This window comes from Mastomys coucha, unplaced genomic scaffold, assembly GCF_008632895.1.
Source record: "Mastomys coucha isolate ucsf_1 unplaced genomic scaffold, UCSF_Mcou_1 pScaffold13, whole genome shotgun sequence".
In the NCBI taxonomy this organism is placed as follows: domain Eukaryota; kingdom Metazoa; phylum Chordata; class Mammalia; order Rodentia; family Muridae; genus Mastomys; species Mastomys coucha.
In genome coordinates, this window is record NW_022196895.1 from 53,580,459 (window position 1) to 53,593,510 (window position 13,052).

Sequence of the window (13,052 nt, forward strand, 5' to 3'; positions counted from 1 at the left end):
CACAAGAGCAATATTTCAACACCCCCTGAGAAAATGGAAACACTCAAGAGGATGAACAGCCTGCTCTGCTCAGCTCTGACACTGCCCTGCATGCTGGGACACAGGTGCATGTCCTTGCTTGTCCAATGACTGGAGTGATTTAAACAAATTTTTGAGGCTGCGGTGGATGCGGTATTCTGGGTGAAAATACGCCTTTACTAGACATGACTAGGGGCTTAAAGGGCTCTGCAGTGAACATAATCTTGATGTGAAAGGGCTGTGCAAAACTGCAAAACCAGGCTTTAGAAAGACTGGATGGATTTACCCTCGAAAAAACTAACTGATAAAACTAAATAGAAAAACTGACTTTCCCTGCTCCAGACACTTTGGACAGATAAGACTAATCCAGAGATGTAAGGCTGCAAATTTCTTTTCTTTTCTTTTCTTTTCTTTTCTTTTCTTTTCTTTTCTTTTCCAAGACAGGGTTTCTTTGTAGCCCTGGCTGTCCTGGAGTTCACTTTGTAGACCAGGCTGGCCTCGAACTCAGAAACCCGCCTGACTTTGCCTCCCAAGTGCTGGGACTAAAAGCGTGCACCACCACCGCCCGGCCTTGCAAATTTCTTCCTTCCTTCCTTCCTTCCTTCCTTCCTTTCTTTCTTTCTTTCTTTCTTTCTTTCTTTCTTTCTTTCTTTCTTTCTTTCTTCCTTAATAGATCTCTTTGCTGTTGCCGAAGCCAAAGCATCAGAAATAACAATCTTGAAAACATTGCAAAATATCTACATCATTTATTTTAACATTAGGAAGAGCTTTCTTCTTTGTGTCTTACTTGGAGAATTGTATGGAGTTCTGTAGCCAGTTGATCATTTGCTAGAGGAGCCTGTGGAAGGCAGAAGAGGGGGGGAGGGGGGAGGGAAGGGAGGAGGAGGGAAGGAGGGGGAGCTTACTTCTATCTAGTTTACTTAGACCCTACTTATTCGGGTCAGTTTACTATACATCTGTGTATTTTGAACATCATATACATAAGGACTAAAGATGACCATGTAGAGTGTCATGTTAGATTTTTACATTAACAAATTCCATAAAAAACCACTGGCTAGTGGCCATTTTCTTTTCTTTCCTTCTTTCTCTTTCCTTCTTCCTTCCTTCCTTTCTAGAGTTAGTTAGTTAGTTAGTTGGTTGACTGGTTAGCTAACGCTAGTTAGTTAGTTAGTTAGTTAGTTAGTTAGTTAGTTAGTTAGAGACAGGTTCTCTCTATGTAATCCTGGCTGTTTTGGATTGCTATGTAGATGGGCTAATCTCAAACTGATAGTTCCTCCTACATTTTCTTCCTGGGTGCTGGGTTTAAAGGTGTCTGCCACCACAGTGGTCAGTTTCATTAGTGGACAATGGAGGTCATTTTTTTTTTTCTTAAAAAAAGGCCAGATGTGGAGGTAGTGGACACCGTTAACCCCAGCACTTGGGAGGCAGAATGAGGTGGATTTATTTCTCTGGGTTTCAAGACAACCAGAGCTACACAATAGAGACCTTATCCAAAATAACAAGCAAACAACAACAAAACAGAGAAAATATTTTGTTTTCAGTGTACATGTCTGAGTGTGTGTCTGTGTCCCTGCGCCCGTGGAAGCCAGAAGACTGTCAGATCCTCTAGAGTTATAGTTGCAGGTAGTTGTAAGATATTCAACATGGGAGCTAGAAACTCCAATTCTTTCCACAGGTAGCAAGTGCTCTTAACCACTGAGCCACCACTCTCCCTCATCTCTACAGCAAGCAAAGTGTATCAATTAGCTTAACTCTTAGATCAGATCTGTGGCTCATATATGGCTCATTCAGTAATACTCAAAATTAATCTATAAGCCCCACTCGCCCCAGGACCTCCTGGAATGCTGGGAGTTGTAGTTCTTGGAACATAACAAAAGCCCCATGGGAAAGTACGGTGGCCTATTGGTTTTTATTTTTTCTTTATAACCCCCTGGTACACAGTCTCAGGGCCACTCAGCTGGGAAATTCCAGGGAGTAGTCCTGACCAAAATCCATCTCTTGGTTAGTAATTAATGTTTAATAAAACTTGCTTCAGATTTGGCCCAAAATGGTGCGATAGTTATTGCTCCAATGAATCTTAGGATTAACAATCCCTGGAACCCCAGCTCTTGGGAGGCAGAGGCAGAAGGTTGCCAGATACCAGGCTAGTGGTTACAGACAAAGACTCTGTCTCCCAACAGCCTCCAAGAGAAGGTTTACTGTTTAAAGAGATAGGACCAGAATGGACAAATGTCTTCAATATCATCTCACTGAGTTTAGTGTAGGTTTCGGTGAATAACGTTTATTTTTCTCAGAACACGTTCTTGTTATTTTTGCTTGCTTTTTCTTTTGCTTAGTTCTGAACAAAGTCCTTACTATGTGGCACATGCTGATCTCAAATTCCTGACCTTCTTGCTTCAGCCTTCCAAAGCAAGTTTGCCACAGGCATTTGTATGTTTTCTTTTTTCTTTTTTTTTCCCTTTTTATTCTGTCCTGTCTATGAGCCATGGATACAGGGTGCAACTTTATGATTCACTGGGCTGATTTCTCTGCCGCCACCACCCACCAAAGTATTCAATTCCTCCATATTTTCTTTTAAAATCTGTATGTACAGGCATGTTCTGTATAAATTCAAATAATAGGATATAAAGGACTCAGAAAGGGTAGGATTATTTCCCTGGTATCCAGACATTAAAGAAAGCCAATTTGCAATTAGGTGATTAACACAAAAGCCAGTGGTAACAAGCAGTGTGCTATTACTCCAAACATCTTTGCTACAAATTACTGTTAAAAGCTTCTCCCTGTGTGTCTCGCTTTGTCTCGACTGCCTGGTGATGACTTAAGGTGATGAGTGCCTGAGATAGTTTAGATAATTGCACAGCAACTGCAGAATGCTACATGTTATCCCCTGTAAGCCATTCAGTGGCTGCACCAGGTGCCTCTCCTGCAAAACTTTTTCACTATAGCACAGCATAGCTTGAAGAGCTCAATTGGATTCTCCTGGTTAGCCTTGACCTATTCATTCATCCTTGAAGCCACTGTCCAGGGTTATACCACATCTCACCCACCATATGTTTCTTCTGTTTGAGAGATGTCCGCTCTAGTCTTTCCGCTCTGGGTTAAAAAAAAAGACCTTGGCTATAATTGTCCTCTGGACCCACCTGGCTCTGGCTAACAACATTGCAGAGATTCTGTTCTATTTAAAAAAAAAAAAAAAAAAAGTAGAACTGTTGATGACTTAGCCCACACTAGGGAATAAATTAGAGTCTCTAGCTAAATTAAGTAAATATATGCATATATTCATATACCCCACTGTAAGTGACAAACAGTTTGGAGTTATCTATTTCAGCATCCCTTCCAATTTTCTTCATTAAAGAGTGGTGATTCATTCAGCTACACCTGGCTAAGAAAAAAATACAGCCACTGTGGTCCTCCTGGAGTCCTCCTAGCTCATCATCTTGTGTACCTGGCATCTGTTGGTGCTCTATCCTCATACCCCATCATTCTCTGTAGATGCTGTTCTTTGACGCTCATCTCTTTTTCTGTAGTCTTACTTCCCACCTTAGCACAGGTCCCCTCTGGGGCTCCCTTTAGCAAGGTTTCATGTTGTCTTTGCAAAGATACTCAGCATCTTTGGTGGCGACTGCTCAAAAATTTGATTTCCAAATGCACATATGAGCAATGACTGTGGCCTTTTGGTACTATCTGTCGTCGGCCATGGAATAGATATGGAGACATGGGGAGAGGCTTTCTCCCCGCGTCTTCTCCAAACGAAGCAAAGACGCTCCCTCTCTGGAGCCCTGACTTCTGATGGTATAAGAATGACTGGGTGACTTCCAGGCTTAGTGCTACTGTGGAAAAGACCCTTGCCCGGGGTGGTGGGGCATTCCTTTCATCTCAGCACTCTCGGGAGGAGGAGGCAGGAGGATCTCTGTGAGTTCGAGACCAGCCTAGTCTACAAAGAGTTCCAGGACAGCCAGAGAGAGAGAGAGAGAGAGAGAGAGAGAGAGAGAGAGAGAGAGAGAGAGAGAGAGAGAGAGAGGAATGGGGAAAGGAAAATGGAAAAGGGAAGAAACCCCTGTACTGCAAAGGATTGGACCAAGTAACTGCAGCTGCAAGTGCTTAACTCTTTCATGTCCACAGAGCTGAAGGAGACCTCGTTCTAACAGTCTCAACCTTCTGTGTCTTCTCCTTACTCTACTCCATAAAAGTAGGATCAGTAGGGCTGGTGAGATGGCTCAGCAGGTAAGAGCACTGTAGTTTTCCTATGCTTCGGGCTGCAGTGGCATATGCCTTTAATCCCAGCACTTGAGAGGCAGAGGCAAGCGGATTTCTGAGTTCAAGGCCAGCCTGATCTACAGAGTGAGTTCCAGGACAGTCAGGGCTACACAGAGAAACCCTGTCTCGAGAGAAAAAAAAAAAAGTCTTCTACGTCTCATACTTCTATTTGGATTTCCATTTGTTGTTCTTCACTTTTTGTTGCTGGTTTTGCTTATTCATTTAAAACAGGTCTTCTTATGTTGCCCAAGCTGGCCTCAAATTCAGGCTGGTCTTGAATTCAGGATCCTTCTGAGTGCCAACCAGGAGGAGCATACAGCCAGGCCTGGCTTTAAAGGTTGTTTGTTTCTAACGGTTTTCATTTGTATTTGTTACTCTATCTTTCTGTCTCTGTGTATGGGTGGGTAGGGGAACTGTGAGCATGCATGTCTGTGAAGGTCAGAGGACAACTTGGGGGAGTCACTTCTCTCCTCATGTGGGTTGAACTCAAGTCATCAAGGCTCAGTGGCAGGCACCTTGAACTGCTGAGCCGTCTTGCCAGTCCGCTGCCTTGTTTCTGTAAGAGCTGACTGATGTCAATATTGATGCTCCGATACATCTAGACTGATGAGTCAGCATGCCTCTCTTGTTTTACTAGACTTTTTGTACCAGCCTGTCCTTGTGGTCATGTTTTACTTTTCTATCAATACCTTCTCCGAAACACTTAGCCCCAAACCTAGACAGCCTTTGACCATTGCTGATCACACACATTACTCTGTAGAAATTTTTTGTATTTTCAGAACCAAGAGATAGGAGAGAGAGAGAGAGAGAGAGAGAGAGAGAGAGAGAGACTTAATTTTGTAAATATCTAGTGGAAATTACAGATTTACCCATAAAACCTCATGGATTTTTTTTTCCACATCTAAAATTCTTTTTGCATCAGTATGGTACAACACTTACCGTCTCCGGTTACCAAACCATCCCACTGGGTTTTACCCACACATCCCCCCCCCCAGTGGTGTTGGGGATGAAAACTAAGTCTTTGTCATTTTAGACAAGCCCTGAGCTATACCACCAGTACCCCACAGATTCTGATGGAACACGTTCATCATATGAATGACTACAGATGTGGGCATAGCGACAAAGATCTGTTACCAGAAAGTAAGAAAATTTCGAATTACTGTTCACTCCCTCTGTCAACTGTTGCTCTTACCACAGCCAAAACAATATTGAAGTTCCTGCAGCTTTGATGATAACAACTGCCAGTTCTGATCTGCTGTGTTTGTGTCATAATGGAAAAAACAATGATCTCTGGCATTTACCTTTGTTTGGTTAAGTCTTTGATTCGTGTAAGTCAAATCTCTTGAGTCATGGAATCCCAGCTGGTGGGAAGTTGGGAGACATTGTTTTTGTTTAGCCACAAAATAGTTCTAACCTCTGCAACCATAGCCAAGGACTTTGTTTTCCCCCTGGATTCTTTCTGCTTGGGCTTCTAACTGGGTTTACATCCAATTCCTTCTTTCCATCATAATGATACATTGTTACTAAATGAACAACTCTGCTCAAAAATTCCAGTAAGTCTCTATAGGCATACTAAGTACAAACGCCCTTCCCGTAGCATCTATGGCCTCCAAAAAAATAACTGCAGCTTGCCTGTGTCACATAGGATGAACTCCCTCCAGAAACACCAGCAGTTAACTTAAAGTTCTGGAGTCCGTGACCTTCAGCCTTGCGTCTGCTAGTTGTTAGCTATGTGACTTTCAGCAGATTCTTAGAGTCCTTGAAAGTTAATCTCCTTAGCAAAGTTGAAATAGCTATAAAAAAAAATTTAAAGTAAAAGTGAATTACTGTTATTTAAAATGCTCTTCAGTTTGTTACCACTCATGCCTGATTATTTTCCCTTTCTGAGCTGAACACTTAGCTGCTTTTTGATTGCTCTGGAATCCTGATTTTTCTGCCTCTGACGTGACAGTATCAGAACTACCTATGGGGTGGGGTAACTGCTGTGCAAACCTAAGGTAAGCATCTAGATATCACATCTCTAACCCCATCACTGGGGACACAGAGACAAGTAAACCCCTTAGAACCCATGGCCAGCCAGTCTAGACAAATCAATGAGCTCTAGGATCCATGAGAGACCTTGTCTCAGAAACTAAGATGGAAAGTGGTACAGGACATCCAACATTGACCTCTGGTCTCCATGCACACAGCTTCACATAACGCAAATGTACACACACATAATACACACACACACACACACACACGCACGCACGCACGCACGCACACACACCATACCTGGGAATTTTTCAAAATACCAATTTGAAGACCTATCCTATACCCAGTGGATAGAGTATGAGACTAGTAATTTCAAACAGTTTTTCATGACATCTTCATTCCTTTACTCCTTTGTTGTCTCTCCCTCCCCCCACCCCACTTCAGCATATATCTTGTACCTGGAGATTCAGTTTCAGTTTTCCCTGTGCCTATATAGTCTCAAAATATCCCTAAGTAAAATGAAGCCTTGATATGAATGATACTTGGCCTCCTTTCTCTTGTTCTCGACACCCTTTATTTTCCAGGACCTTTTAAACCTCCGCCTGAGAGAACCCAAGGTCCATGGAGCTGCGAGATGGCTCCACTCACTCCTTTTTCTTTTATTTCCTTCTTTCTTCTCTTTCTCTTTTGCTTTCTTCCTTCCCTTCTATATAGGATTGTACTATATATAGGCCAGGCTTGCCTTGAACTTGCTATTTAGCACAGACTGGTCTTAATATTACAGCAACCCAGGGCTAGGGGTTGGTGCCCAGGTTAACAGCACTCACTACTCTTGTAGAGAACCACCGTTCAGTTCCCAGTCCTCACGCGGCAGCTCACATCTGTCTGTAACTCCAGCTCCAGCTCAGTTCCAGGTCTGTGACTCTAGTTCCAACACTCTCTTTTGCTTTCTATGGGCACTAGTCACACATGAGGTATACAGACATGCATGCAGGCAAAATACTTATTCACATTTTAAAACAAACAAACAAATACATGTATCTTTTTAAAGTACAACAATCCCTTTGCCTTCAATTTCAAGTGCCGTGATGAGAAGCATATACTGCTATACTCAGCTCCTCCAGGGAATTCGGATTGACAGGAAACACTGAAATTGAGAACTATTAAAAATGGTGTAACCCTTGGGAGGCAGAGGCAGGCAAATTTCTGAGTTTGAGGCCAGCCTGGTCTACAGAGTGAGTTCCAGGACAGCCAGGGCTACACAGAGAAACCCTAGAACTGTTATTATTTCTCCCACAGTACCTGATACTCTTCCGTACTAACGCCTTGAGGCTCTTATGTGCCTGAAGTGGAATCTTTGGTTTCTTTGGAAAGTCAGTTGTGTTGGATGGTATTTTGCTGGGGCAAGCACGTGAAGGAGTGTTTTCCTGAAGTGGATAGAAGTGAAAGGATGTTCTGCTAAAGCAGACATGTGAAGAAACATTTCTCTGAAGCAGACATAGCACACAGCAGACACAGGTGAAAAGGACACGTGATGAAGGATCCTTCCCTATCACCACGCATGTATTGGTCCGCCTTCCGTTGCATAGTTGAGCTCCTTTTGTCAGGACTCCACAGAGAGGAAGGGCGCCCAAAAACTTCTGATGGTGTACTGAGGGTTCTTGCTGCTTCCACAGACTCCAGCAGGTTGACAGAGCGATGTCAGCTAATACGGACTCATGGAGAGTTTTGCTAAGACTCATGCTGAGGAAGGCACTTGATGAGGCAAGACCCATGGAGACACGTGATATTTGGAGGGAGTATAAATAGGACTCAACGGACTGTGAGAGGCACTTGTTTATAGAGCTAGCTCTGCAATGCTTCTTGATCTCTCGTGTCAGCTGATCTTCACTTCATCAAGACAGAGGCACAAGCCTGGCAGTGGTGGCACACGCCTTTAATCCCAGCACTTGGGAGGCAGAGGCAGGCAGATTTCTGAGTTCGAGGCCAACCTGGTCTACAGAGTAAGTTGCAGGACAGCCAAGGCTATACAGAGAAACTCTGTCTCGCTGATTTGAGGCAGTTCTGCTAAGGCCTGGCTTTCTCTGCTAGGTTGTGCCACCACTGCTGATTCATGTTTGCCATCCCAACCCTACCAAACTGGACTGCTAGTATATCTGTGAAACGTTTTCGAGTGGATCGAGCTGCCGCTGCTGACCTGTAAACTGAACTGCTGATTTCCTGACAACACAGATGAGATTTGCTCCAAAGAACCATTTCTAAACAGGTCCACTTCCCTCAAATCATAAAAACTTTTCTTTTCCACTACCTCTGGTGGGTGGTGGGCTAGAAGGGAAGGTAAAGCATTTAAGAACCCTTATTAAAAAATAGGATTTGAAAAAAATCAAAGCCTGCATGTGCCATCTCTTGTCATTTATCCTCTCTACTTTGCTCTAACAATATTTGTATATTCGCTTTATTTCCCTCAGCACTTTGTAAGAGCTCTCTCTACTCTTTGAATAGGAAGCAAGGTGTATTATTCACTCTTCCATTGCTGTGATAAAATGCCACGGCCAAGGCAACATATGAAAGAAAGTGTTTAGTTTGGCTTATGGTTCCAGGGGGTGAGAGTTCATGATGACAGAAGCAAGTAACAGCTGAGAGTTTACCTATTGATCTTCAACCACAATACACACACACACACACACACACACACGGCTTAGGAGAAGCACTGGGAATCACATGAGTCTTTTAAAACCTCTAATACATTTTGTCCAACAAGGCCATACCTCCTAGTTCTTCCCAAACAGTTTCATCAAATATTCAAGTATATTTAACTATATTTGATCAAAAATACCTATAGTTCTCAAGGTATTCCATACAAATAATTTTTTTTTTTTTTTTTTTTTTTTTGGTTTTTCGAGACAGGGTTTTTCTGTGTAGCCCTGGCTGTTCTGGAGCTCACTCTGTAGACCAGGCTGGCCTCGAACTCAGAAATCCACCTGCCTCTGCCTCCCAAGTGCTGGGATTAAAGGCATGCGCCACCACCGCCCAGCATTCAGCTCAAGTTCTTAATGGAACAGAACTTGAAGAAAAGCAAAGGAACCAAAGGCCCAGCTTTACATTCATCTCTTTATTTTTAAATCGTGTAGTGTGAACCACTTTTAGCATAACTTTCTAAACATATAATGATGGACAGAGAATTTGATATCAAGGGGTAAGGCATAATAAACTCATAAGGCTGATAACCTTCTGATTGACCTACTTATAACAGATATGTGCAAGGTTGTGGGGAGCCGCAGCTGCCACCCTGTACATATATATTGAACACCTGGTCTCTGGCCAGAGCAGAGAGCATTGAGATAAACAAGCCTTAGTTGGAAAAGCTGTGTGCCTCTAGTTTGTGGTGCAAGCTGGCATGATTTTTCCGCAGCCTATTATGCTTTGCCACGTAGCTGATGCTGATTGGGACCAGGGAAAGTATTTAACCCACAGGGCTGGGGGCTAGAGGCAGATAGGAAAGAAGATGTAGAGATAATAGTAAGTATGTAGAGAATTAGGGGTAAGTATGTAAGGATAGATGTAAGATATAAGAATTAGGAGTAAGTATGTAGGAGAGAGAAGTAAGATGTAACTAGTAAGATGTAAGAAGAAGATATAGAAGAATATAAAAGAAGCTAGCTAGAGAAGAAGTAAAAATGAAGGTTCCTGATTAAACTGCATGGAGAAGGGCTCGTTGTTTGCCTCCTTATTTCCACTGGACGGGTAAGGCGGCCGACACAAGGTGGTCTATTTTTACCATTTGCTTAAGTAACTCTGAAACTGACAATAAAACCAAGCTTAGTCCATTCGACTGGAAGTCCAGTAGAAACATCTCTCAGCATCTGTTCTCTGATGTATGGAATGTTACCCGAAAAGGAAGCAGAATAATACCATTTTATGTATATATAGTTTTCCTTTATAAAAATAATTAAAATATAATCAGATTATTTCCCCCTTCCTTCTTCTACTTCCAACTCGTCCCATATCCCTCCCCAAATTTCTCTCAAGCCTCTTTAGTTATTATTGTTCCATAGATAAACAAATACATATACAAATGCAACCAATTGAATCAATTTAGTGTCATTGTATTGCACATTTGACTTCAGGGATGAGTACTTGTGACTGGAAAATCACTTGGGCACTCGTCCCTGGAGGAGACGGATTTTCCCTTTCTCAGTCTTCAATTGCCTGTGGCTTTTCATCTAAGGCAGGATTTCTATGACATTTTCCCCGTCCACATGTGCATGTGGATTGGTGTTGCCATTGCTCAGGTCTTGGCTTGTCGACCATAGTTCTGAGATTTTGTGAGTGCAGCTTCATTGCCTTATGTAGAAGACACTGTCTCACAGCTGACTTCTGAGTTCTAAGATCTATAATCTTTCCGGTCTCTCTGCTGCCATGTTCCCTGTTGCATTGTGTTGTGATGTACTGTGGACCCGTGTCTCTCTGCTGCAGATGCTAGGGCTGTGCGACGCATAGGAGGCAACGCACAGTCATAAGATATTTGATTATAGGAAAGAGAAAAGTAGCCGGCCATGACCATGTGGAAAGAAAGAAAGGAGAGGAAGGAGAGGAGAAGAGAAAGAGAGAGAGAGAGCAAGAGAGAAAGAGAGCAAGAGCAAGAGAGGGGAACAAGAAAGAGAGGAGGGGACAAACTGCCCCTTATATTGTGAGGTGGGGCTATCTATCTATCTGTGGGGCGGGGCATTCCTGGCTGTGGTCAGATGACTTGGGGTAGGGTCCAGCTAGAATGCTGGGAGCTTGGGGCATTGTCTACGTGACAGAATACACATCTCCTGCAGGGAGGGGAGGGGGGCGTTGTGAGAGGTTGTGAGTGAAACAGGAGCCAGGGACCCAGGAGTCACAGCCGAACTTCTTCTGTCCCTTGCAGGCAGAATTATTGCCCACTAGATCACTAGAGTTCCAGAGTTATACTTGACTGGGCTCAGGTTGCCTGAACAGACCACTGCCCCACAATGTACCAGCTTTAGTCCCATGGTCAGTGTTCTATTTTGACAGGTCTCTGACTTCTTTGATGGGGGCGGGGGAGATAGCCCTGCTGGGGATGGGTATAGGGATGAGTATTTAGAATTCAGATGGAAATTTGTTGATTTAAGGAAGTGTCAGTAGTAGGTTCTCCTCTATTGTCTATGATCTCACCAGCCGTGGGTGGTTGGCTAGGTTTACAGTACTAGGTATGATTTCCCTCCTGTTGACTGGGCTTTAGGTCCTCATTAGACAGCTGTTGGTTATCCCCAAAATATATAAAAAAAAAAAAAAAAAGTATTTTTAAAGCATCATTCACTAACTGCTGGCTACAAATAAGCAACTAAAAAAAATTAGTGGCTCTCTGTGGATGACAAGGAAATAAAAAGAAGAACATGACTACTTCCAAAATACGGAGAAGATTTTTTTTTTATTTTTATGCAGGAGAGCATAGCCAGAGACAGCGACGTCTGAGAGAGGAGAGAGAGAGAGAGAGAGAGAGAGAGAGAGAGAGAGAGAGAGAGAGAGAGAGAGAGAGAGAGAGAGAGAGAGAGAGAGAATGACCTGGGGGCATGTGAGGAGAGACGGGAGGGGAGAGGGGCAAGCCAGGAGACCAGAAGGGTCTAGGTAACCAGAATAGCTTGATTATAAAGCAAAGGGCAGCTGGGAAAATGGCAGCCCAGCCCCTGGGCTGGAGAAACTTAGGGTAAGGGCCAGGGAATGCCAGCCATACTCTATAACGGGTAGGGACTGGGGACAGGGATGGGGGTGGGGGGGGTGGCGTCGCTGGGGGAAGAGGCTGAACCTGGGGGAGGAGGCTGATGGGAGAACCTGGCGGCCAGGTCTGCTTGATACGTTAAATAGGCACCTTAGGTTAGCCTTCATACTGGGTTTGAGACCTGCTAACACTCTATCTAGACTTGTTTTCAACCCTGTATACAAAAACGCATGCAATGAGACTCTCATGGACATGACGCTTCGATTAACTGAACACTTCATAGCATCCTGCTGAATGCAGGGCAACAGTTGAACACAAGCCTTTGAGTCCCATGGCAGTTAGTGTGTCTGTTGGGAAAGGAGGTTGCTGCCGTCAGATTCCTTTTGCTCTTGTGGTTGTCGGTGCTGCTCCCTTTATTTGGAGATAACCTTAACCACAGTGTTACTAAGCTGATAAGCAGCACAGGCTCAGAGATAACCACGGGGCCAGGCTCTCACTCTGTCCCAGCCATATCTAGAAAAGATACTGTTCGTTGTTCTTTTTTTTTCTCCTTTGGCAGAGATTTGCGCTCTGTTGCCCTTATCAGATGTGGCCCTGGCTTTCGAAACAAAGTACAATTAAAGGTAACTTAAAGATTTCTGGTCTTTAAATAGCCTCAAAACCCCGGAACTTATTTACTTCTTCCGCTGAGGAAAAAAAAATAGCCATGTAAATGGCAGTGCCAAAGAGATGGATTACCTGGCAAATAAGGTCCTGGGGATGAAGAGTCTAAAGATAACCTTCCTCCTACTGCCCGGCAATCTGGCAATCGAGCGCTCAGCTTTCAAAGATGACTTTCAGAAAGAGAGCTCTTGGGGAATTTCTGAAATGCCTAAACTGTTTGGGAAAACTCTACTTGCCGAGGCTGGTTATGGCACAGGATGACAGCAGAGTGGGTGAGACCCTGCACATGAGTCACGGTGTGAACACTCAGCATGGAATTCTATTCACTAGCTCATAGAAGAGAGCAAAATTAGCCAGGCAGTGGTGGTGCACGCCTTTAATCCCAGCACTTGGGAGGCAGAGGCAGGCAGATTTC

At 43.7% G+C, this 13,052-nt stretch overlaps 1 long non-coding RNA gene across 3 annotated transcripts in view; it reads right to left on the reverse strand.

Annotated features, from left to right (window-relative positions):
• LOC116087670 overlaps nucleotides 1-12,887 on the reverse strand; it is a 23,946-nt gene extending 11,059 nt beyond the window's left edge. For 2 of the 3 annotated variants that reach the window (XR_004117551.1, XR_004117553.1), the window contains exon 1: nucleotides 5,577-5,718. This is a non-coding gene — a long non-coding RNA (uncharacterized LOC116087670). Of the gene's footprint in view, nucleotides 1-5,576; nucleotides 5,719-12,712 lie in introns of those variants that run through there. The other variant, XR_004117552.1, reaches the window with a different exon arrangement.
• Nucleotides 12,888-13,052: the final 165 nt, after the last annotated feature.